We start from the raw sequence: 24,911 nt of genomic DNA on the forward strand, positions 1-24,911 counted from the left end.
AACAGGTGATGGTACATATGCATGTCTGATTAAATAGTCCATAAGATCTTCAGAAACTTGGGATTTGCTATGCTCCATGTCCTATGGAAATCATTATTATAAAAGACAATGTATTAAACTTCTTCTCCTGTCTTCTCACCCTTTTCCTGCTCCTTAAATTCTTACCTGGAGATAAATGCAAAAGGCTTCTTGGTTCTCTGTATGTTTTAATGAGTGAAGACTCACTTTATGCATAGTCAGGTTCTTTTGCCAGGTTCCCAGGGAGGAAAGCACGGTGGTGTCATCATCACTGTGAAACTGGAGGAGCAGATGTCAGGCAGAGCTTGTCAGGACATCTTCTGAGGTTTTACTGGGAAGCCTTCAGGGTGAAGAAAATTGGAAGTGACCTTTATACAGAATTACTACAAACACAAGTAGGCTTAGGTGGAGAAAAAAAAAGTTCAGGGAAAGGTTTCTGTTAGGTTTTACTCATATTTCAAGCCAAGTAAAGCAACTTCATTTCCCTAAGAAAGCGCTGCCATATGGAGCAGGATGAAAATGTAATCTAGTCAGCAAGAATTATTGGATATTATAGCAGAAAACATTAGTAGGAGTTTGCAATGCTATACATGGTTTTGATTTGCTGCAAATATTACTGGTTCCTGTTATATTATACTGTTATAAATTAATAGCTTACTATAAGAAAATAAAGGAAGGGTGGACCTAAAGAGCAGGAAAGACTCAATGAGCACTAATGAGCTTCAGGACTGTATCATCAGGAAAGCCGTAGAAACTTCTTCCCTTAAACTTTTAAATAGTTTCTAGCAGTATCCCAGAGGAAATCTTCTTATCCATGCCTTGCAATGATTTAAAGAATGATTATTTTCCTGAGGAGAAAAATCTATGAGCATAAAAGAAAAGTTGTCTATGTTGCTAGTAAAAATTAGGCTTATATTTGAATTTCATTGACATTATTTGACCTTGTTCATTTAATGACTAGTGTGAAAAAAAATGAAATGGTGTATAGACAATTTTAATATCACATTCCATTTTTGCTTTCTCTCCCTTCTTTATATACAAGCAACAAATGAAAAGAAATAAAAGAAGTGCAATAAATTAAAATCTGAATCCTGAGTGTGGTGCTTTACTTATATTTTGAAAAGCAGTCTGTGGATCACCTTTTGATATTTTTTGTATCACAGGTGATACAAAAAATATCAAAAAACCCCAGTGAAACAGATGACATTCACTTGAGGTTTGCTCTGTCCTTTTCATAATAAGGTAAGTGCCACTGCAGAATTCCTTAGATTAATAACTTTCAAGGGAAAATGTGAGGCAGATCCGACAGTGCTGTGCAGAACCAGTGCAAATCACAACACCTTGCCTACCAGTTTTTTTTGCAAGAGCACTGTTCTATATCTTTGCATAATTTTTCTGTGTGGCTGTTCTCGCCATCCAGCGCCTCTGCAGGAAAGGAACACTGCCATCTGCTCAGCACAGCTGACTCTGGGACCCCTTGCATGTGTCCCACCCCCCAGTGCAGCCAAGGGCACTGCTCCTCTGCCTGCTCAAGCTGCCCATCCTCCCAAACACGGATGCTGGTGGCAACCCATTTCAAGCTGCCCTCTGCCACCAGCATCCTTAGCTGGTTCTCCTTTTAAATGGCAGCGTAGGGCCAGGTGCTGCTGTGAGGGGGAAAGGGTAAGCTGTTTGTGGACCAGGGAGTGCATGCTCCCTCTGGACAGCAGCAAGGGCAGAGAAGCAGCAAAGGGATGCTTTCCCTAGGGCCAAGAGAGAGGAGGCACAGGTACTGTTGGGGGAGGAGAATATTTCCCCTCACTATGCACAGCACAGGACTGCTCACCACAAAGTTAGGGGGTGAACCTTGATTATGGCTAGTAAATTATTCCAGTGTCACTGGATTAAGTACAAAAGTTTAAAATTCATTATTTTGTGCAATTCCTTATGTATGCCATGTTGTGTCTGGGTTCAAAGAGCCACCTGATGACTCTTATGCCTCAAGCTGCAATCTGATACCTGTCTCCGATTTTTCAGGTTCAAGAAGACTTTTGCTTTACCAATCAGATTTTTTGACATAATCATGTTCCTGCACGGGATCCAGACCCAACAGCATGAAAAAAACCACCTCACCTGCCAGTCTGAAGAAAACATCACACAGCAACTGGAGACAAATCCCAACACGCAGACTTTAACAGGAGGCTGAATGGCATGTTCACAGTTAGTACATTTTTTATGCACTCTTCCATCCTTCTCTTTGTAAACTGTTTTTAAATACAAGGATGTATGTAATATTTGAATAATGAACCTCCCTGTTGGCAGTTGCAGTTGACCCAATGTAATTTTTCTGTCACATTTTGTCTGACTGTGGCACAAAGCAAGCTCTACAATGCTGCAAAAAAGGCAGCTAAGAGCTGAACAGGAAGTCTCAGTACCACCTAAACTAAAGTTCCACAGTATTGGAATGGGGAGTGGGTTAAATTTGATGAGCGAACACAGTAGTGACTGTTGTTTGTGTAATACTTACAATCATTCTATATTGATTCAATGGCCTCTTCTTCTTTTCCTTTCTACACTAGTTCATATAACAAAACTCCGTATGTGTTCAATTAATGGTATTAATTTCCTTTCTGTTTAGATAAATAGCATCCTTTTGACCAGAATTAAGAGGACTATGTGTTTGGGGATGTGAATCCAAGCCTAGACACATTTAACCAAAAGCATTTAGTGACATTCTGCTCTCACATGCTACTGTGCTTCTGCATGGTCATTTCCCTCCTTTCTTCTATTGATTTATATACCTAAAGTTCTAATCACAAAATAATGTTCAATAACCAATAAAATTATTATTTTTTAATGTGGAAAAGGTCTGGTTTAACAAAACCTTAAGCAGTTTGACTTATTAACAGTTCCTCAAGAGACGGGAGGTTTCTTTCTTAGCTCAAACATTGAAATAAAATCTCACATTTTCTTGAGTTTATAGGTTTTTAATATGGCAATTTCATCTAGACAAACTAAAATAAAATCCACTCAAAATTCTTTGTGCAACATTGCCAGGTCAATAAGGGCCCCAAAAATCCTATTGCCATAGGGAACACCCCAGAATCTCCTTTTTACCTTGCCTTATATTTGGACAGGATAAGTAAAATGGAGAAAATACTGGAAGTTACCTTCCAGGTATTTGGAAATGAAAGGTGATGCATCTGAGAACTTTCTTACAATCAAAGACAAACACCCACTCAGTGGATTAAAGGCAGGTGAGATAGAGGTAGAATGATATCTGCAACAGGTTTTGCTATGCTGTTCCCTAATGACAGGTTGAAAATGCAAAATACAGACAGGTGACTAATTCTAGAACCTAAGTGACAGAGAAGAGTTTTAGAAACGAGCAGACAAATGTGCTCTACACCAAAAAAATTGTCATATCACAGAGTAATCCATATCAAGGTTTATGTGAATAAATAAAGTACATGACTATATGGTATCTCTGCTATTCAGGCTTACGACAAAGGTCATGGAAGTTCTACCATGAAATAAATTGTTGCTCTATTGTATTGCGGTGCTATAGGAAGGAGATGGTGAGGGTTCAAAAAGATCAGTAACAAGCTGATGTGAATGCAAGATTTCGCTTTTGTTCTCCTGCCTCCAAGAAGACCAAAATGGAGGGGGGCCTAAGAGAAGAGTGATTCCCTTTACACCCAGCAAGGTGAAAGGCAGTTAAGTGGAAATGGAAGATCTAACTCTGACATGGAGTATATTTGCACATTTATATGCTTTTATTATTAGATTAAGGATGTATTTCTGATAAGGAAAAAAAAAGGAAAAAAAATCTTATTGCAACAAAAAATTTTCATATATACAGTCCAGCTTCTACCAAACCAGGAAGAAATATGTCACCTCTACCAATGCTGCTAAAAGTTGTCAACAGACCAAACTTGACTTTGTGTGCTCACTGTCAACAAGTGACAAATTTTCTTAGTTTATTCCTTTAAGTTCCTTCTAGGGATGTACAAATACAGAAAAGTACCCCCACAATTTTACCATTCTTGCAAGCATAACTGCTGGGGAAAAACATAAAGCCTTGGTATGATCTGAGCACTGGTCAGAGGCAACAGGCAGAGAACAAACCAGAGTTATCTCTGTTAAAATTACCTGTTTCTTTGTGTCTGTGCTGTACAGCCTCCATGCTGACTCATGCCATTACCTCATGGGAAACTCCTCTAAAAAGTGATGAGCAGTATTTCTGTGATGTAAATACATGGTGTCATTAGCTGCATTTGACTTTGTCACTGCTGTTGTTCTAATGAGCTAGCTAGAACTAAAATTTCTGAGTTATACTGAAATAGGCACCATTACAGAGAAATTATCAAAGAAACTTTGTGGGGGAAAGAACAAAAAAACAACAGTGGCATTATTTTTATAATGTGTGATTATAAGGAAGAAGAGCAACTGGAAAATTATTTTACATTGTCTTTCTTTAGAACTCTTCTGTTGACATGCTGAGTGTTTATTTTCAGTATCTAAAAACTAGCATTTCTCAGGTTTCCATTATTTAAGGACAGCTAAACAACCTGTGTACAGAATTCCCTTGTGAACTTCCCGGGGGCTAGCATTTTTCTTTGTTTGGCTTTCATCTAAATTCCTTCTCTTCCTCTTTCCCCCACAGAGCAATCCTTTCTCTCTTGGAACAAATCTTATGACATCCTTCTAGCTTTACTTCCAGCACAGGTCAGCAGGAACCGCCTTTCCCCCACCCCCAGTTATGATGAGCTTCATTTTTCAGCCTTCACTGTGATACTGACACAGCCAGAGGAGACTCTGAGGCTGCAGCTTTGCAGCTCTGTGAACCCTGGGTTTCAGAACTCTCAGTTTCCCGTCCACAGAAGTATGCTACTTGCAGCATGAGATCAGTTAGCTGTTCATGACAGAGCATGTTACAGTAAACAGGCTCTGCTTTCATCATGCAGGCTTCCCAGCATTTTTTCAGCTGGGAAACAACTGTGAGAACAATGGAGGATACACTGCTGACAATAGGTGCAATATCATTTACATTTCTGACAAGCTCTCAGCATTGCTTTATTTTAGCTGAGTTCCTGCCTCCATTATGTGACTGCAATGTGCCTGCTGAGAGATGAAATGCTGGCTCCTTGACAATAGCCAAAGAGGGATACACCCAGTATTGGTTGAACACAAGGTGACTTTCCCAGCTTATAGAGGCCTGGGAAAAGACATGAATAATGCTGGTGTAAACCACAATATCCAGAAGGCATTGAGCTTTTCCTCACACTTATGAAACACAAATAAATAATGGCCAGGTGGCTTCTGCTGGTGCACATAATTACATATAAGCTTTTAGACCAAGTCTTTGAATGTTGCTGGAGAGGCTTCCTCAGAATGCTTGGGACTTTTCTGTACAGGAGCGATCCCTTTGCACTTCTCAGGCAATGGTTTACAGAAGGCTTTACTGCTGTACAGGTTTGTTTTGAAAACAAATTTGGGAACTCATGCATTTGCAAGACAAAATGCTATATTTACTGTCTAGGAAGTTAAAAAAGCTGCAGAGAACATACAGAGCATGTGTGGTGCTGGGGAGTACTCTGTTGAAGGCCTGTTCACCAAACACTTCTGTCAGGACAATAATATTGCTCATCTCTCCTTTCACAGTCCTACTATGCACACTCCTAACAAATTTCAATGGAGGATCATAAGTAACCAAGCACAGGAAAAACTCGAAGCAGATGTCACAACTCTAGTACCTCAGAACAACTTTCCTCTCACTTATCTTTGTGAATTTACATTGTCTTTTCAAGGTCTGCATGGCTACTTTTTAGGGTTGGATACATATATTCCTTAGCATCTACATAAGAGCATATTACATTTTCAAACTCAGTTTACAGCATTTTAACGTTAAACTTTACTAAGTTTACAGCAGCCCATCCTCCCAAACTCAGATTGTGTGTCAAGACTGATGTCTCTGTATAGCAAACCCATGTTAGGACTAGTTATTGTATTATTATTGTATTATTGTATTATTGTATTATTATTGTATTATTAGTTATTGACGGGGAATAAACCGTCTCTTGACCTGGGCTTATCTCTGAGTTCAAAAAAGGTCCTGCACCACTGCAGATAATCCGTAAACCATGCTCAAGCAGCTAAATTGCAGCTCGTGTCAGACTTGGCAGCCCTGCTTTCCAGTGTGTTGAATTATTAATTTTGAATTTTTTTCTTGAAAAGAGAATTGCGGAGTTTACCAGGCTGATATCTCAAAACCCTTCAAAACAGAAGAAATAAATTAACATTATGGTCTTCATGATAACAAATGCACCAAATACTTCAGGTGCTCTGAGAGCTCTTCCTAAGACTCGAGGAGATTGTCTACTACTCACTAAGAAAAAGTTGCAATAATATTGCTAACTCCAAAATAGAGACAAGATTTACAAGAAGGCAACAGCAGTTATTTTTTTGATGGATACTCTCTGCTGTCCAAAGTATAAAACTATGTATTTCCCTCTGTAGACCATGCCTACCTTTAAGCAACACAGTGAGGCTTCTGTACCTCTTACTGCTTCCCCATCAGAACTTAGATCACTGTTGGATGCCTCTGCCCCAAAGCCCACATCACTTCCTAAAGCACTGTGGCAGCTTGGGCCAGAATGTGAGAACTGATGGCTCATAGTAAACTGCAAAAGGACACTGTGTTCAAAGATAGATTCAGGGATGTATTTCCTCTATGTAGTTCTGCCAAATGCAGTGCTCACCAGCAAAAAATCATGGAGTTCAGTGCAACTGGAGATATAGAAGCAGCAGATGGAAGTCAGCAGTCCAGAATCCTCTCTGTAGATAAAAGAGAGCCCTGTGTTTGTACAGCATTTTGGTGAGATAATTTTATGATCATGGGGAAGTGTAGAAATCTGGTCTAGACATTGCAGTCAAAAGTTTAAAAAAAAAAACCAAACTGACAACACTGCTGCCTTGGAAGTCCTTCAAAATCACTCCTCTCTGAAAGATAAAGTGTGACATTAGATTTGTTACAGGGATCTAAAGCATTTTTTGTTGCAAGTGTTTGAGAAATTTTCTACCTTCAAGATGGAGAGGCCAGCTAGGTCTGCCTGAACATTGTAGACTCCTTAAGGTTGGAAGAGACCTTTTAAAATCACCAAGGCCAACAATTAACACAGCACCACCATATTAATCTTCATACCATGTCCTCAAGCGCCATGCCTATAAGTTTTCTGAACACCTGCAAGCATGGTAATTCCAGCTCTTCATCAGGCAGTCTGTTCCAGTGCTTGACAACCCTTCCCATGAAGAAATCCTTCCTAATGTCCAATCTGAACCTCCCTTGCTACAACTTGAGGCCATTTCCTCTTATCCTGCTGGGAGAAGATGCCAATCCCCACCCGGCCACAGCCTCCTTTCAGGCAGCTGTAGAGAGTGATAAGGTCCCCCCTGAGCCTCCTTTTCTCCAGGACAAACACCCCCAGCTCCCTCAGCTGCTCCTCACAGCACTTGTGCCCCAGACCCTGCCCCAGCTCCATTGCCCTTCTCTGGGCTCTCTCCAGCCCCTCAGGGCCTTTCCTGCAGTGAGGGCCCAGCCCTGGACACAGCACTGGAGGTGTGGCCTCAGCAGGGCCCAGCACAGGGGGACAATCCCTGCCCTGCAGGTGATTAGATACCCAATGGAAAGAGAGGGGACAGAGCAGTTCTCCATCTGCAGACCCCATAGCAAAGGCTGGCTGGTGGAGAGTGAGCAATATGCTGGTTCAGCCTCTTCAAAGTTGAGGACTGTGAAATGGATAGATTTGAGGAATTTGTTTTGCATGCCATCCTGAATTATGTTGCCCTTTTTATCTCCTTAATTTCATCCGTTAAGACAACTAATTTGTTTGTGAGTGAGGAAAATTAGGCCACAAGGCAAAAAAAAAAAAAAGTTTTAGTTTTCTGAATTGTTCAACAATGGTCTAAAACAATGATTTATTACAAATCACTAAAAATTTTAACCCTTTGCTTGTGATTGTCTAAGATACATATGTAGCATGGGTGGAAGCACTTTAGATCCAAAAGACAGATAGTTCCTTTTCTTTCAGTTTTACTCATAATTTTGAGAACTTTGTAAACGCTGAACAATACATTTGCAAATATGATTATTTTTTCACAATCTCACCATCTTATCCCAACTAAAAATGTTGTTAAAGGACAAAATGTCCCTACTCTTCATATGAAGGAACTCGGTGCATTACCATATCTTCATGGTTTCTGCAACTTGGATGTTCACTAAAAGAGCAGTCTTTTAAAAGGTTTCAGGGGACCTACAAAAATTCCCCAAAACCTTCTAGAGTCGAATGCTGAATGGCTTTGCTCTGACCTAATGTTTTCTTTTCTTATCCACCTAGTATTGCCTAAGGAACAGAATTACAAAACACAGCATTAAGTTGCAGCCAATACTTAGCTTTAAAAGCAGTCCTGACATTACCACAATGTATGTGAGACATCTCCAGCCATCTAGTTTAGTTTCTGCTTCTTTCTCAGTGATGACTTTGCTTAGTCTCTTACTATCAGAGAAGAGGTGGAGCAAAGCCTCCAAGTGGAAATTTATTGCTCTGCCTCTAATTTAGGAGATCTGTTCAGATAAAAAGCTTGCTCTTCCAGAAAAGGTTTATTTAGTAAGTTTTTGACATGGCTCAAAGCAAGAAATGGCAATGTGTAGGAGATCACCAAGAAAAGGTTGATTCCAAATGTTTTTCTTATTGCTGCATAATTGCATGTTATTTCTGTCTACAATAATAAAATTTGTTAATTGTACCTCTGAGTCACTGTGCTTTGCAACTCCTACATGTTAAAAATGTAATACTCTCATTTATAGTTATTTCTTTTTATGAACACCAGGAGTATTCTGCACAGAAGACCTTGCAGATTTTCAGGGGTTTTGCCTGCAAAACCACATTCTTTTGATTACCTGCATTCTCCACACTTGGTATTGCTCATCACAGCAAGGCAGTTTATAGTTTCTGATTAGTAGAACTTGAGTCAGAAGAATTGCATTCTTAGAGTATGAAGATAAATTCTTTCATCATAGCAGAGAGAGGGATTCATCTGCACAAATGCCATTGATGTAATGCTGCTTTTTCATTAATAAGCAAATTAAAATTACAACCCACGTACATTCCAAGTGCTGGTAATCTGAACATGATAAACTCTGAAGAGAAGAATTCAGTGCGTGCTACAGTGAAAATATATGATGCAGAAAATCCTTGCTCTTGTCTGAAAATTATCATTTAAAATCTTGTTCATGGCATTTCTTGTTCTTTTACCTCCAATACAGGTGATATTGAGTAATAAGAAACAATTGCTGAGCACAGAATTGCAATGAAGAATGGGAGGGAAAAAAACAAAGCAAAGACTTTTTTGATCTCAGTGCAGCAAGCAGGAATAAATACACAATATCTTCTGAGCAACAGGAGCTCGCAGTGCTAGAGAGAGAAGGTGCAAAGCTTACAGAGGCCTCAGGGAAAGAGTGAAGTCAAGCTTTTTGCACTTGCATGTTGTTGACTTGCAGTGAGGCCCACCAGCCTGGGGAGGCCCTTGCATTTCTCAGACTTACAATGGGTTTTCTCAGAGTAATTGGGCCTGGTGCAGGTGATGCTGGCATGATCAGTGAAAGGGTAACAGCTCTTGAGACAGAAGAGGAAGCACCACCAGCAGGTCTGGAAAAGCTACAGAGGGCACATGATCCTGGAGGACTCAGAGGAGCTCAGCTCTGCAATCACCTCACTCTCTGGTGCTGTCAAAGGGCATCAGTGAAACCACAAAAGAAACTGCAGGCATGGGCATACAGCACACAGGATGAGGTGTATTTTGGAACAGGCTGACTGAGAGATGTGAAATCTTTGGTAGACATTTATTTTGTCACAGATGCAAATACTATCATCTACCTTAGTGAATATTTTTTTCATTTCTCAAAAGTCCCTGAGCACAACTACAGCCACAAACTCAGTCCTATTTCCTATTTGCTGTCCTACTGACATTTACAGCCCAAGTTTAGGGTGTTCTACCTGCCCATCCATGGTGCTGGATGCACCATGAACTGTCTGAACATTTCAGACCTTTTAAGTACCTGTGTAGTCCACCCCTGCTGCCGCACTAGTTGCTCTGACAGAGTAGAATTGGCAAAGCAGGGTTTATCATAGCAACTCTACCACAACCAAATCAGCTGGGAGAGAAGTAGATCATGAGAGATTAAATCTATGGGCAGATGGAACATATGACAAAGTAAACAAAAAAAATGTGCGGTGAAGGAGGTAAAAAATGTCACAGAATAAATAAGAGCTCCACTGTAACAGCTCTGGGGAAATGAGCAGGTGAGAAACTTGGTAGAGATAAGGAAACAGCTAGGAGAATTAGTAGATATGCCTTGGAAGATGAAAAAATTTTATCTTCTAAGAGAAGAGCCTGGGAAGGTAGTAATGCCAATTCTGTTGAGGGAGGATGAGAAACAGACAGGTCAAGATAAGCAGCAAGAAGATGAATACCAGGAATAACCAAAACACAATGCCAGGCTTGAGTAATAAGCCAAGTAAGCCAACAGAATTACCAAGAGCCTGAGAAAAAACCTTCAGGAGACAATTAACTTGAAAGTCATCTCATGAGAGCCAGAAGCAGTGGTTTGGAGATCAAGACATAAGATTCTTTCTTCAGGTCACACTAAAACTGAGGCATTTTCTGGTATTGAAGGTCTTTGCCTAGGTTTCTCATAGCAAACAGATGCCAATTGCACATGCTAGAATTACAACAGTAGTGGCTTTCTGTGTAGTCGGTGCAAACTGTTCAAATGTGATTAGAAGTATTATGGAATCATAGCCCTTACTCAACCCAATGCGGCCTCTAAAAGTTAAAAATAATACAAATTTTTATATAAGTAAATATAAGATACAAAGAACATCCTTGGAATTCATAATGATCTGGGGGTATGTGAGCTTCTCTTTGCACCTTCTCACTCCTCCAGGGTTGCTGGTAGCAATCCTAGCATGAGTTTTCTATCAGGTGGTTTCTCTTCTCTTCTCTTCTCTTCTCTTCTCTTCTCTTCTCTTCTCTTCTCTTCTCTTCTCTTCTCTTCTCTTCTCTTCTCTTCTCTTCTCTTCTCTTCTCTTCTCTTCTTTGGCATGGTATACTATAGCAAGGATCTGGAAAGAAGACAAAATGCCCACAAGTCTCTCCTGCGTAACTGTCCTTAGCTGCCATCTGGCACTTCTGGACCACAAGCAGAAAGATGTAAACATGGAAAGAGAGGGAATCTGAAAGGAGCAAATTCAGCTCTGCTCAAGCAGGTATGGACTAGATGGATATCTCCCTTTACCACAGGGTCTTCGTCTTGGGAATCACCTTCTCATCTCTCTCTGAAGGATTTATTTTTCAGATTTCCTAGTAATTTTTAAATTTCCTAAGAATAAGTAATTCCCTAATCGACTCAGCAAAAGAAACTCCCTGGTCATCTTTTGGAATGGGAGCTGTCAGGGTGCCCTGTCATTCTGAAGGCAATGTAATGACATGAACCATTCCTTCTGACCAAGAAGGTGTATAAGTATGTACATGTGTAGCATTGCTCCTTTATACACATGGGGTGTAATTCTGTACAGCCTGTGAACCTTGCAAAGTTTTTTAGCCCAGTGCAAACTCTGAATGTCCCCACTTTAGAAGGAGAAACTCTTTTTATCCTACTAATGGTTAGAGTACACAGCAATCAGAAATCCAATGAAGTTTCCCCTTTAGTGAACCAAACCATGGCTAATTCTGAACATGTTTGGTGCTTTACTTGGTCCCTGATGAGATGGAGCATCATTAGATGCTTTGATCTCAAGATGTCATCCTAGACAACAGTGAGTGTGTGTGCAAGGAAGCACAAGGGAGGTTCCTTCATTAAGACATAGGCTATGAACAACAAGCTTTTCTAGGTTTGAGATTTTCCCAGGAGAAAGCTTGTACACTGCGTCTCCAAAGGTCACTGACTAAGCAAGTGATTTTCTGGCATGTCACTGGGACAGGGCATTACCATAGCTTTTGGTTTCATGACATCTAGATCTATTAGGACTGGATTTACCAGGCAAATGAAAAAAAATACTGGTTTATGTATTCCTACTCATAAAGCTATTGTATATGGTTTATGAAAGCTGCAATCCCTTCCCAGCTCCAAGACTTTAAGTGATTTCAAAGACAAACATTTAAAATGTACCAACAAAATCTTTATTATTGGCTTAATACCAGCACTTAAAATATATGCCATGAAAGCAACACTTTCTTGTCCCTATGCTATGTGGGTTTAGATAGAGGAACATAAAAGTTTCACCACCTCTTCTCTGTTATTTGTCATGTTCTCTATTTTTCACTCACAGCAGTAAAATGAGGAACATTTAGTATGTAAATTAATGAAGTGGCAATGTGAGTAATTTTACACCCTTATATTTTGAACATATTAGTACAAACTGGATATTAGCATCAGCTGGTGAGTCAGCTCCTCTGAGCACAGGAAGAATCAAGAATATGTTCAATAAAAAAATTTCTGTCATTCCTATTAAAATGCAGATATTTGTTCAGATACCCTTATGATTAAGTGGCACTAAGACTTCATTAGATAAAACATTATTCATACTGCTAGAATACCAGCAGAATAAGGTTTCTTTTGTTGTTTTTTTCACTACAAGGGATGTATTTTAAAATCATTCACTTACTTAAGACACTGCTTCATCTGCCCCACCACAGTGGCTGTGACAGTAGTCAGCAGTCAGGGCTTGTGAACATAATAAATAGGGCAAGGAGCGTGTGACCTTTCTACTGATATATCTTCTCAGCTCCTCTTAGTGATTTAGAGACTTGTCAAACTGGAAGTTGTGCCAATGATGGACTGTCATCTGTGAAGCTGCCCAAGTTCTTTTTTAATTCACTTATGCTTTTAACAAATCCTTTACAATGGACACCTTAATTTGATTATATACTTTTTGGAGAGGTAGTTTCCATTTCATTTAGTTATAACTTTTTACCTGATCCTATTGATTTCTTGCATGGTGGGAAATAATGTTTATCATCTTCTCTGTGTCATTTCTACATTTTGACACTTCTACCAGATTCTCCACAGTTATGTGGGACCTGAGATTAAGTTCCTCACTTTATTTCTAGTCAGACAGAAGGAATTCTATACATCTGTTCAACTTTGACAACATTCTAAATCTATCTTCCACTTTTATTGCTGCTTCTCTGACAAAGGGCGATCAGGTTTCCTTGCAATACTCAAGGCACTGATAATCCACAGCTTTCCAGTAGCACAGAGCAGCAGGTTTTTTGTTTGTTTGTTTGTCTGTTTGTTTATTATTCTTTATTTATTTGTTAATATTTGAAGACACTCATCGGTTAAGTTACTGACAAAGCCTGGAATCCATCTCCTGCTTACTCTTCCCCCATATAACTAGTAGACAGCAACATTTTCTAACATTATTACTTGGGGGCTAACTCTTTCTAGGGCACCAATTTACAGGCTGTTGCAAACTTCTAACAGTAGCTATCTTTTACCCATGTGCATTATTTCATACTTTCTAGCCTCACATTTAATTTGCCATTTTATCATCTTGTTTTTCAATAGAAAAAAATCTTTCTGAATCCCTATGCCATCACCTTATGACTGGTCTGTCCTAATAATGTGTAATCTGCAAACTTTCCCAACTCACATTATCCCTATACCAGATCATTTAACAGCAAGCTGGCCAGCTAGAGAAGGCAGAGGTGGACCTTCATTATTGGTAGAAATCTTTACATGAAAGATGACTCTTTGTTGTTACTACTTGCTTCTTATGTCTTAATTGCTTTTCCACTCATAATCCCTCTTGTCCTGTGAGAACTTCGGTGCATGATTCATCCACAAAGACCTGTGTCAAGGCCTTTTTTTCCATGTTCAGATTCATAATTTGTATCAATATATGGACAACATCTCAGCTCCATAATAGAGTTGTAGTAGGTTAGTGAGGCATTACCTGCAAAACCTTCCTGCTCCAAAAGGAAGTCAAATAGGAAATATTTGATTCCATTATTTTATGATGGATAATGTTCAGTTCTTCTATTTTGTTACAGGTATAAATATACAGGGTACAGGTGCCAGGTGTTTTGGTATATGCCTCTAAGGATATTTCTCTGCATATTTTTTTAAAGACTAGCGTTGTGCTATCTTCTGTGCCTACCAAACTATGTTTAAGTGACATATTAAGAGTCCTTTTCATCACAGCAATTTTTTAATTTTGGTTTTGAGAATGTCTTTTAAAATATTATTTTAAATATTTACTTCTAAATTAAAAGTGTAAACTAGATTCTCTCTTTCTCTTGTGAGAGAAGATGCGCCAAACCCATTCTCCATGGCCAATACCAGCTGAAACAATTAATCTGGCTTTTCTGTAGTGACTCTCTTCCTCCTGAGTGCTCCTTTCAATCCTGGCTATCTACGGCTAAACAAACTGACTTTGTTCTCCCTCTAATAAAAAAAAAATTAGAAAACCATAGTGCTGACCCATTTGAAATGGGTTGTTTGTACTGCTTGAAGGTAACTCAGTAATTCTTCCATATCAATTTAAAAAAAAAGAAGTCACTGTTTTCTGTGTTCCTGTTACCCTTCCATTGGTTGGTGGTTGTCTGCCACTCTTCCATTTTAAGGTCACTGTAATCACCTTAGCTGTTAAATGATGCTGTAAGGCAGATTCTAAACCCATGTGTTTTAGACAGTACTTACACAATGCATTTCCTGCAACTGGCTTTGTACCATTTTGTACCTTCAGAATGTGTTGTCTTGTTTTTTATATTCCTTACAGCAGGTTTGTAAAATGCTTATTCTATTTAGTATTTTTTGGTATTATGTATTGCTATTTGTCCTGAATTTCTAGAGAATTTCAGCAAACCTGTGGACAGGTGTAAATCTTTATGTTCTACATATTTGCATTATGGAGTGCAAGCTCTTTTTGCTGTGGCAAAAATCAGTATGTCTTAAAGGGTGAGATAATCCTGTATCAAGGCTAAGTAATTTGAATCAGGTATTTTAAGCATGTTAACCTAACCACACATCAAAGAAGTAATGATTAAATGTTATACGGTAATTCCTTCTTAAACAAATTATCACAAAATATCTCACAGAAGTATCACTGAGCTACAAGCAAAAATGCTCATAAGTAAAGCATCAAACTCTCATTATCACTGACTTTGCTATCAAAGTTTGTCATACAAAAATATGCAGATATTTTAAATGGAGATCAAATGATATTCAAATTCTAGTAACCCAAAGCAATCATCTTAATATTGCTAGGTTTATATATCTTCTCAAGATTAGAAAGGAAATTTTAATGTACTTTTCATCTTTTTTTTTAATTCTTTGCCAAATAATTTTCTTTCATCGTTCATATACACTGCATCATCATTACAGTCAGGTTGTGCAAGAGTGTAGAGCTAATTTTCTTCTTCAAAAACTGTGGAGGAATCATACAATGCATAGCTACTGTTGTAATTTTTGTGCAACACCGTGAAAAACAATTCCTGACTTTCTGAGATTCGGTATACAGAATACTAAAATATGCATTTGGAAACACAGAAACAAATTGTAAAAACTGTACTGAAGAATATGGAGAAGACAGCAAATGTGAATGGGCACTTGGTGCTATCAGGTGTGTGTGGTTGTGCTGGTAGTTGCTACCAGCAGCAACTACCAAGCTGTTGGTAGTTAGCAGCTTGTTCTTTGCACAGCATGCCTGGCTCATCATTTAAAGTAATTGGTCTCAGTCTAGTCAAGTCTTCTCTCAGGAGTTGATTAATGGACATCTTACAGCTTCTTGGTCTTTATTTTCCTCACAATTTATATCTCCCCTGCCATTGCACAGACAGGATAAACTTTAGCTGTGAGATGCTTAAGCTGAGATGCTTAAGCTAGAGTGTTTTCACAGACATGGATTTGGGGCCTGCCTGTGCCTGTCACAATAATCCTTTAAAGACAGGCCATGTCACAGAGACAATATTTAAACAAGCTTGGCTCAGTGGTCACCACCACTACATGGAGTGGGTCTGCAGGTGGACAGCACTGCACACATTCTGCCACAAGTACACAGATGCTCGTTTAGGTGATGCCCCCAAAATGCACTTCAGCCTCAGCCTAATACCCTTGATGTTTTTGATGCAAAGGCAAATTGAAGGCAGTCAGACATGCTTAACATGAAGTGCAGTCAGAAAGCAACAAAACTATGCAGAGGTAGACCTGCCTAGAAAGGCAGACAATGTTATCTCTCCCTCCACATCCCTACCTCTATGAATGCTTTAGAAGTGCTTTTGACTAATCACTCCTTTCCAGGAAGGTGGTGTCAAAAAGCATTATCTGTTGGGTAGCTGTAAGTGTTTCACACATAAATGAATGCAATATCAGATATGAGAAATGTGAGAGAGTTGCAGAGGGGGGTGGGTAATAAACATGTAAACCTCTCACCTTCCATGTTCTCCCTCAAAGATAGTACCATCAGGAATTGGGACGTTCTCATTACTGAAATCAGAATAAAGCCTGTCGGGAGACTACATACTGTTATTCATGCTGAACAGGTTTACCCAGATCTATAAAGAGGGCTGCAGTCTGCACTTCTCAGTGCATACATGGTATAGAAGTCTCCTTACCTTTTGAACTCACAAAGTGACAGGCACAGCTTACCCAGAAAAAAAAACATGCAGCATATCAATAAACTCAGTTCTTAATTAGCTCTCCTTCTGTGTCCACTTCTAGTACTGACAGATCTTGAATGGGCTTTTTGTTAGGACTATTGACTTTAGCCTTTTGAAATATTGCTGAGTGGTGACCCAGAGGGGTGGAGGTGGAATTAGATTCAGCAGTACTTATACCATCATCTGTTTGGTATGTTACTTCCTTTCACTCTGATGTTGGGAAGATCACACCCAGCCTTCACATTCCTCTTCAACAAGTTGTGTCAAGGAAAAGGGAGAAAGGAAGTTGCCCCACATACCACTGGATATCAGAAAGGAAGGTCTTAATGAGGATGTCAGGATGTAATTTCTGCAGAAATCAGCCCTTCCTTTTGTCAGTCCCAGGTCCATCTGCTATAAACATTCCAACATCATCTTATGAAGTGAGAGCTCGAGAGATAGTACTGTATTCTCTGGGGTTATTTAATGTTCTTGGATTATATATAAAAAGAATACTGAATTCCTAAACTCAACTGCAGTTATAAATCCCTAAAACTGAAATTAAATAGTGGAGTTTGATTTGCCTGGAATATCAAAGACAGGTGAGCTGACTAAAACAGAAACCAAAAATATGTAAAGAATCTTCCACACTGCCATACAATAGCAATACCCTAACTAGCTGAAATTAAGAACTCTGCTATATTCTTATTTGTAAATTTTTATTCATAAATATACGATATATATTAGAATTTTTTTATCTGCACTTTTTCTATTTTTCAGCAATAGCTGTAACAGCAATAGTAAATAACCAGAAGACAGAATGCCTTGAAATGCGCTATCATGGAAATATGTTTACAATGTTCCTGCTTAAAAAATGTAAAAATAATGTTTGATCATATTTTGTAGTGACTCATATGTATTTCTGTGACTCATTAAAAGCCTCTTAAAACCAACTCATTCACCTTAGAGAGGAATGTGCTGCAAATCCTTTGTAGCATGCCTATAAACTTTTGTAAGGGTATATTAATTCAACATAAATAAAGCACTTATAGTATTTCAGTCAAAAGGGAAAAAAAATACGCTAAACCAGAATCAAACACACATCGGTCTCAAAATACCTTCCTTTTTGGTTTGTTAATAGCTGGATTAAGAACCATGATACTTTATGGTCTGTTAGGGTCATCTTTGATACTGAAAAGTAAATTGTCTTAAGCAACAGTATGAGATTCAACAAGGCCAGGCACTGGGTCACAACAGCCCCAGGCAGTGACACAGGCTGGGGCAGAGTGGCTGGAAAGGAGCTGGGGGTGCTGGTGGCAGCAGGTGAACATGAGGCAGGCTGTGCCCAGGGGGCCAAGAAGGCCAATGGCATCCTGGCCTGGATCAGCAATGCTGTGGCCAGCAGGGCCAGGGCAGGGATTGTCCCCCTGTGCTGGGCCCTGCTGAGGCCACACCTCCAGTGCTGTGTCCAGGGCTGGGCCCTCACTGCAGGAAAGGCCCTGAGGGGCTGGAGAGAGCCCAGAGAAGGGCAATGGAGCTGGGGCAGGCTCTGGGGCACAAGTGCTGTGAGGAGCAGCTGAGGGAGCTGGGGGTGTTTGTCCTGGAGAAAAGGAGGCTCAGGGCCAGGTGGACATTAGCTTCTCCTGGGTAGCAAGCAACAGAACAAGCAAAAACAGCCTCAAGCTGCATCAAGGGAGGTTCAGATAGGACATTAGGAAGAAATCCTTCACAGAACGGGTGATCAGATGTTAGAAAAGGTTGCCCAGAGAAGTGGTGGAGTCACCATCCCTGAAGGTGTTCAAGAAACAACTCAACATGGCATTTTGGGCTGACAGTCTGTTATTCAAATGTTGAACTTGATGATCTCAGTCTCTTCCAGCATAAAGGATTCTGTTATTCTCTCACTGGATACATAAGGTGCTAAACTTTTATGCAATGTTTGAACATTTCCAGTAGAGTATGAGGTTGCCTGTTTTCATTGCATGATGTTCATGATACAAGAAGAAAATTAATTCCAACCTTGAGTGTTGGAATGAATTCTATAGGTATACCCTATAGAACATCGCACAAAAGCTGTGCGATGATCAAATCAGAACATGCCCCTTTGCTGCCTGCAGCCATTCTCTGTGACAAAGTCCAGTGACAGGACCATGTCCTTGAATTTGGAAACCTGAATACACACTTTAACAGGACGACAAAATGCCCCACCAAGAAAGTGCTAGTTCAGACACCACCATATCACAACCATTCCTGTAGAACTCATTGACATCCCCATGTTACGAATTTCAGAAACAAATTCATGGGAAAATGTATGTTTTAAAAAGAATTTAATCACTACAATATGTACCCATTATTCTCTGTCAGATCATCTTCTTTCAACCTGAAGATCATTTTATTTTCCCACACCTTTGCACTCAAGCGCAGGACAAACCATGAGGATGATTCTTGTTGATTTTGTTTTGATATGCTTCAATTCCCAGACTGGGTACTTGTCGACCTAATGGCTTATATTGCCCTAATTAAAAAAAAAAGCTTTAAAATTTGAGGTAAATACCAATACCACTATTCCCACATTAGAGCCAACTGACCCTCCGAATAGGTAGACTGGCCTTACTGCAAATGAGTATCAGGCATCATACAGTCGGTGAAATCTTGGCCTTATTTAAACAACTGCCTTGGGTTTGCATGGCCAGTTTTTGGTAGTGGCAGTGCTACAGGAGTTGATTCCATGAGAACCTATGAGAAACTTCCTCCATGTCAGACAGAGCCAATGCCAGCCAGCCCCAACATGGACCCACCACTGGCCAAGGCCAAGTCCATCAGATATGGTGGCGGCATCTCTGCATTAATGTATTGCAGAAGGAAAAGAGTTACCAAGTAGATGTAATTTCAGCCAGAGAAGAGCAGGCAAAGAGAACTCTACAGACACCAAGGTCACTACAGAAAAAGAGGGAGGAGGTGTTCGCTTCAGGCACCAGAGCTGATGTTCCCCTGTAGCCCATGGTGCAGACCATGGTGAGGCAGCTGTGCCCCTGCAATGCTCAGAGGTCCCTAGGGGTGCAAAGATCCACCTGCAGCACATGGAGGAGACCCACACTAGAGCAGGTGGATGCCCAAAAAAAGGCTGTGATCCCATGGGGAGCCCACTCTGGAACAGGGTCCTAGCAAGGACCTGTAGACTCTGGGAGTTCGTGGAGCAGGTTTCCAGTTAGGACTTATGACTTCATGGGGGACCCATGCTGAAGCAAGCTGTCCTTGATAGACTGCACCCCACAGTAAGGGACTCACACCGGAAAAGTTCATGGAGAACTGTCTCCTGTGGCAAGGACCCTATGCCTGAGTACTGAAAGGACTCCTCTCCCTAAGCAGCAGCATAAGCAATCTGGACGGCAGGGTGGAGGAAGGTGTTAAGATTTGTTTTACTTCTATTATACTGCACTGATTTTTATTTTGACTGTAATAAACTCAGTTATTCTCCCCAAGTCAAGTCTGTTTTGCCCATGATGGTCACTGAAGAGTGATCTCTCTCTGTCCTTATCTCAGCTCATGAGGCTTCCATTACACTTTTTTCTGCCTCATCCATTTGTGGAGGAAGGTGAGAGAGCAGTTTTGGTGTGTACCTGGCATCCAGTCTGTGTCAACCCACACAAACACAGAGTTATTGAATATAAGGCCAGTATTCGATCCAGTTTCTTCAGTGGTTGGTAGAGAAGTTCATTCCCTCACCAAATCACAAAAAACTTAACAAGTTATTCTGCTTTTTTGATTTTCTGTCTTTCCCTCCATGCTTTGAATCATATATGTAATCATTATCATAAAGAGTTCTGATTTACTCATTATTTAAATTAGACCCTCCAAGATCAAAAATATTACAAACTTCCAGTGACACCTTTTTTCCTATGGAAATTTTCTCAACATTTCACCTTTTCTTCAAAAACACGATGCAAGTAATGAGGGACAGAAAGGAAGACTGGACACAGAAAGAAAATTCTGTTGCTGGCTCCCCCTGAAATATATAACACTTATGCAAGGCAAATTTTAAACTGAAGTTGAGATGATAATAAAAAGGATAATAAGTTTTTGTGTTGAAAGGAAAACTGGCATACTACTTAGTCACTGCAAACATACAAGTATTATGGATAGTAATGCAGCTTGCTCTGTTGCCTACAAAATGTTTCTGACTACTAATAAGGTTTTTTTTAATATTGAGATTACATGATCTAAAGAAAGACCTATGACAAATACATTCAGCAAATAAATACATAATTTGATTACTCTGGATTTTGCTTATGCCTGGTAAATGTATGTACACTGGACTACAATCTTTCATGTAATATGAATAATCAAATTGTTCTCCAGGTTTTCAGGGTACAGAGTAGAGCTCATATTTACTAATGTTAGAAACTCAGGCTCCAAACCTTCAGATTGGACTTGTTAAAATTTGTTTACAGTCTCAAACAGTTTCTGAACTTAATATTTATCACAGAGGTTGTAGCTGAATATTGCCTTTCTTTATTATTGTATCACTTATCTTTTTCACCTACCATACCAGGGACATCATCTACTCCAAAGCATAGGATCTCTACCCAGGGCACATATAATCTACCAAATCTTTCTAACAAGGTGAGGACTGAACTTGATAATCCCCCAAGATTTAAGATCTTTCCTGTTTTATAGTCCACAACTCTCAATTCAAAACTGAAGCATTTAAACACCAAAGTAACTGTTCTTTTTAGGAAGGAAAACAACAATATTTTCATTCCCACCTGGCTTTCCTCTTTGCCAAATCCAAGAATGGCAATACAGCTTCCCTAATTCGGAAAATTTGTCTGAATTATCCTTTCCAGCCTTTCTAACAAGTTCACCACAAAGCTTCCCAGCTGTGAGAGTCTTCCACTACAACACCAAAAGTGGAAACAAACTACTTTTGCACCAATGAAAAGACTCATGCACTGGTCTCAGAAATATACTGCTTCCATCTGTAGTAGAGCATCCCCAGCCTGTGTTCAAATATTGATGCCACTTAACACAACCCAGTTGACTAACATCCCTTATGTAACAGAGAACAGAAATACAACACAAAAAAGTGTTCAAATCCTACTCAAATTGGTATCAAGTTCTGCCCTCTCCCAAGAGAGAGGTCTTTGCTAAATAGAAAAGTTGGTTTTTTACACTGAATTAGCAGGGTTGTTAAATCCCACAGGCACACAAGGTTGCAGGATGCTTCAGTTTTACACACCCAAATCCCTAAGTACTGAGCCCAGAGTGTACCTACCCAAGCTTCATAAGTGCTAAATCCACCCATGCCGTTTTCTCTCCTGGGATCTGTCCAGTTAGTAATTTCTTTGTCAAAACAGAACCCAAGTGGCGCCTCTGCAGTCATGCAGAGCAGAGATACTGAACTCGCTCAACAGAGTAGCACCCCATTCAGGAAGCAGTGGCAGTGGCTGTTGACAAAAGCAGGGATGTGGAGTGCTTCACTGGTAGTCATGAGGGCACAGACTCCAAGTGCAAATCTGAAACGGTCAATAGGATGAAAAAATGAACATAAACTGGCAATCCATCAAATATTTGTTGTAACATTCTCTGTAAATACTGGCAAGAGTCAGCTACAGCAGTACGTCAGGAGCCAGTATGGCTCCAGAAGTTCAGTGTTCTCTCTCTGCCCTTAGTCCCTTTACTGCCAACATGCACACACTATACACCCATTCCCTGAGGGAAAGGGATCTCTCTGAAGCTTTCACTGGTATGAGTCACAGTGCTATCAATTTTTGCTTGAGAAAACTTGGTGGTACACTAAAGATCCAAGGTACCAAAACCCTGCATACTTCACTAGAAGGATGAAGATTGTTGAGCTTCATCCTTCCAAATTCCAGCAAAGAGGACAGACTAAAATCAAGTGTGCAACAAGCAATTCTTCTTGGAAAGTCATCTCATAAGTGATTCCAGCTGGTTTTCATTAGCATAACTCTCAAAGAGACACTACTCTGTGTCTCATCCCAAACCTTACCCTACAATGCAAGAGAACTGGGTTCAACATTGGAGCAGTCTATAGAAAGGCCTATAGGTGATTGCATAGAAACTTGACTGACAGTAATGGTAGAAAATATTGTGAGGACTCATCTATGGACTGGTACTAAGGCACATCAGATAGCAAAGGATTGAGAAGTCCCTTTTCTCTTTAGCTAACTCCTGTGTGCTTTTCATGTATTTATGTCTTAATAGGTCACCATTAAAAAACACAGGTCATAATTTGAAAATACTTCAAAACAAGAAGTTGAATAATGCCTGCAAAGTAATAAAGTATCAGTGGACAACGATATAAAGAAGAAAAGTTCATCTTCAGCTATTACCGCCACTTAAAGCTAGTTCCATCACTTTAAAAAAGTCAAAATGTAAAAAAATATGGAACCATATCTGCCTATCTGTTATCTGTCCCTCACAGACCTTGTTTTCTCTACAGCTTGAGGACTCATGAAGCAATTAGGATATGGCAAAGGGATCTTCATACAAGCAGAGGGAAGACCCAGAAGAACCTAAACAAAGATTGAAAGAGCTTCAGTAATGCAGAATGTCATTTACTAGCGTGCATATCTCTTCCCAGAAGCACTTGACATGAATACCAAAACCTGACAGTAAAATCTGGCCTCTGGGAAGAGTAAGGACTTCATGTCTTGAGGACGTCTTAGGGAATGATCCTGTGGATAAGCCCAGTGTTTGGATTGTGCCTGTAAGCAGAAACTCAGAGCCCTGTAGGGTTTCCAGCATGTTTTCTGTTATCAGGCTAACAAATAACCTTGCAGTTATTTCCCTAAGAAGAATACATGGCAGTTACACAGCCAGCTATGTTTTGAAGGAATTTGGATTTTGTGAGTTTTCTGTGCCTTTTCCTATAAGACGTCATGCAATGGCCAAAAACAAGTCCTTCTGTTTAAAAAGGTAATGATTCCACATTGAAGACTTAATCAGACGATTTTGGTCTTTCTGTGAGGGCCTTTTTTTTACTTTCAGTATCAGACACAACATAATAAGGTCAATCAACTGCAGAGCTTTAAGCCCAAGAAACAGGATTAGGTTTTGCTTTGCCTTTTTCTCGTTAGGAGAAAAGAGATTTGGAATTAAGAAATCAGTCTTTACATAAAGCACTTACTGTGAAAACATGGACCCAGATCTTATTGGTATGGTTCTTAGAGTAGAAAGGTCTGTCTCTTCTGGGCTCATTCTCCCTACATGAAAGATGACAACATCTTACTGGACACTGTTAAATGTAAAATAAGTTGTGTTCAAGAGAAAGGATTGTTACTGTGGAAAAACTAATTTTATTTTGAATTATATCACACAGAGCAGGGTCTGCCTTAAGAAAGATATATGGTCGTCATACTGGAATTTTAGGTGGCTTAGGGACCTCTTCAGATCTCTAGGGATATATTTTCAGGTAAAACTTTAGCTTGCTCCTTGCTTCAGAGAGGATTCTCTGTTAATCTACCACAGCCAGGTTTTCAGAGGATTTTGGCCATAAGATGTATTCTGGGTGCACTGACTTCTGCACAATGCAGATTACAGATATTCAGCTTCTCACAGAAGCAAAAAAAAGAAAGAGCATTCTTGAGCCCTTTCTTTCATGATGAAAAGGTCATGACTCTTCATTAGAGCTTTATTGCTCTTTTGCAATAACATCCTTGATCATTAGACAAAAAAAAAAAAAAACAGTATAAAGATTTTACTGTAAAATACCAACACATATGTCACTCCGGAAAATAAAATAGAATTCAAGATTCTAAATATCATAGAGGGTAAGCATAGAGTGTCTTATATACCATGTAAAATCTCTTCTCTAGAGATATTTTAATTAATTTATCTATTCATCTGCACTCAGGGAGGAGACCTTGTGAAGTTTTTGGCATAAACATTATCCTCTCTTTGGAGATGAGATGAGACTACACTATTTGTAAAACAATTTCAAAGGAAAAAAATCCTTCACAGAAGAAAAGCTGATTTATTGATAGGCTTAGGTAGTTTGTTACCAAAGCAGTGTTTGAGGTTTAAATATCACTTATAGCTCTAACTTCAAAAGAAACATTTACTGCATGAAAATACTCATTAATTTCCTCCCATTCCCACAGCATTTTCCTGAAACACCGAGAAATACTGTAACTTTTGCCAGACAGCAAAACACATACTAAACTGGAAATTGAAAACTACTGAACTGAAGG

The sequence above is a fragment of the Ammospiza caudacuta genome, chromosome Z (assembly GCF_027887145.1).
Source record: "Ammospiza caudacuta isolate bAmmCau1 chromosome Z, bAmmCau1.pri, whole genome shotgun sequence".
Taxonomy (NCBI): domain Eukaryota; kingdom Metazoa; phylum Chordata; class Aves; order Passeriformes; family Passerellidae; genus Ammospiza; species Ammospiza caudacuta.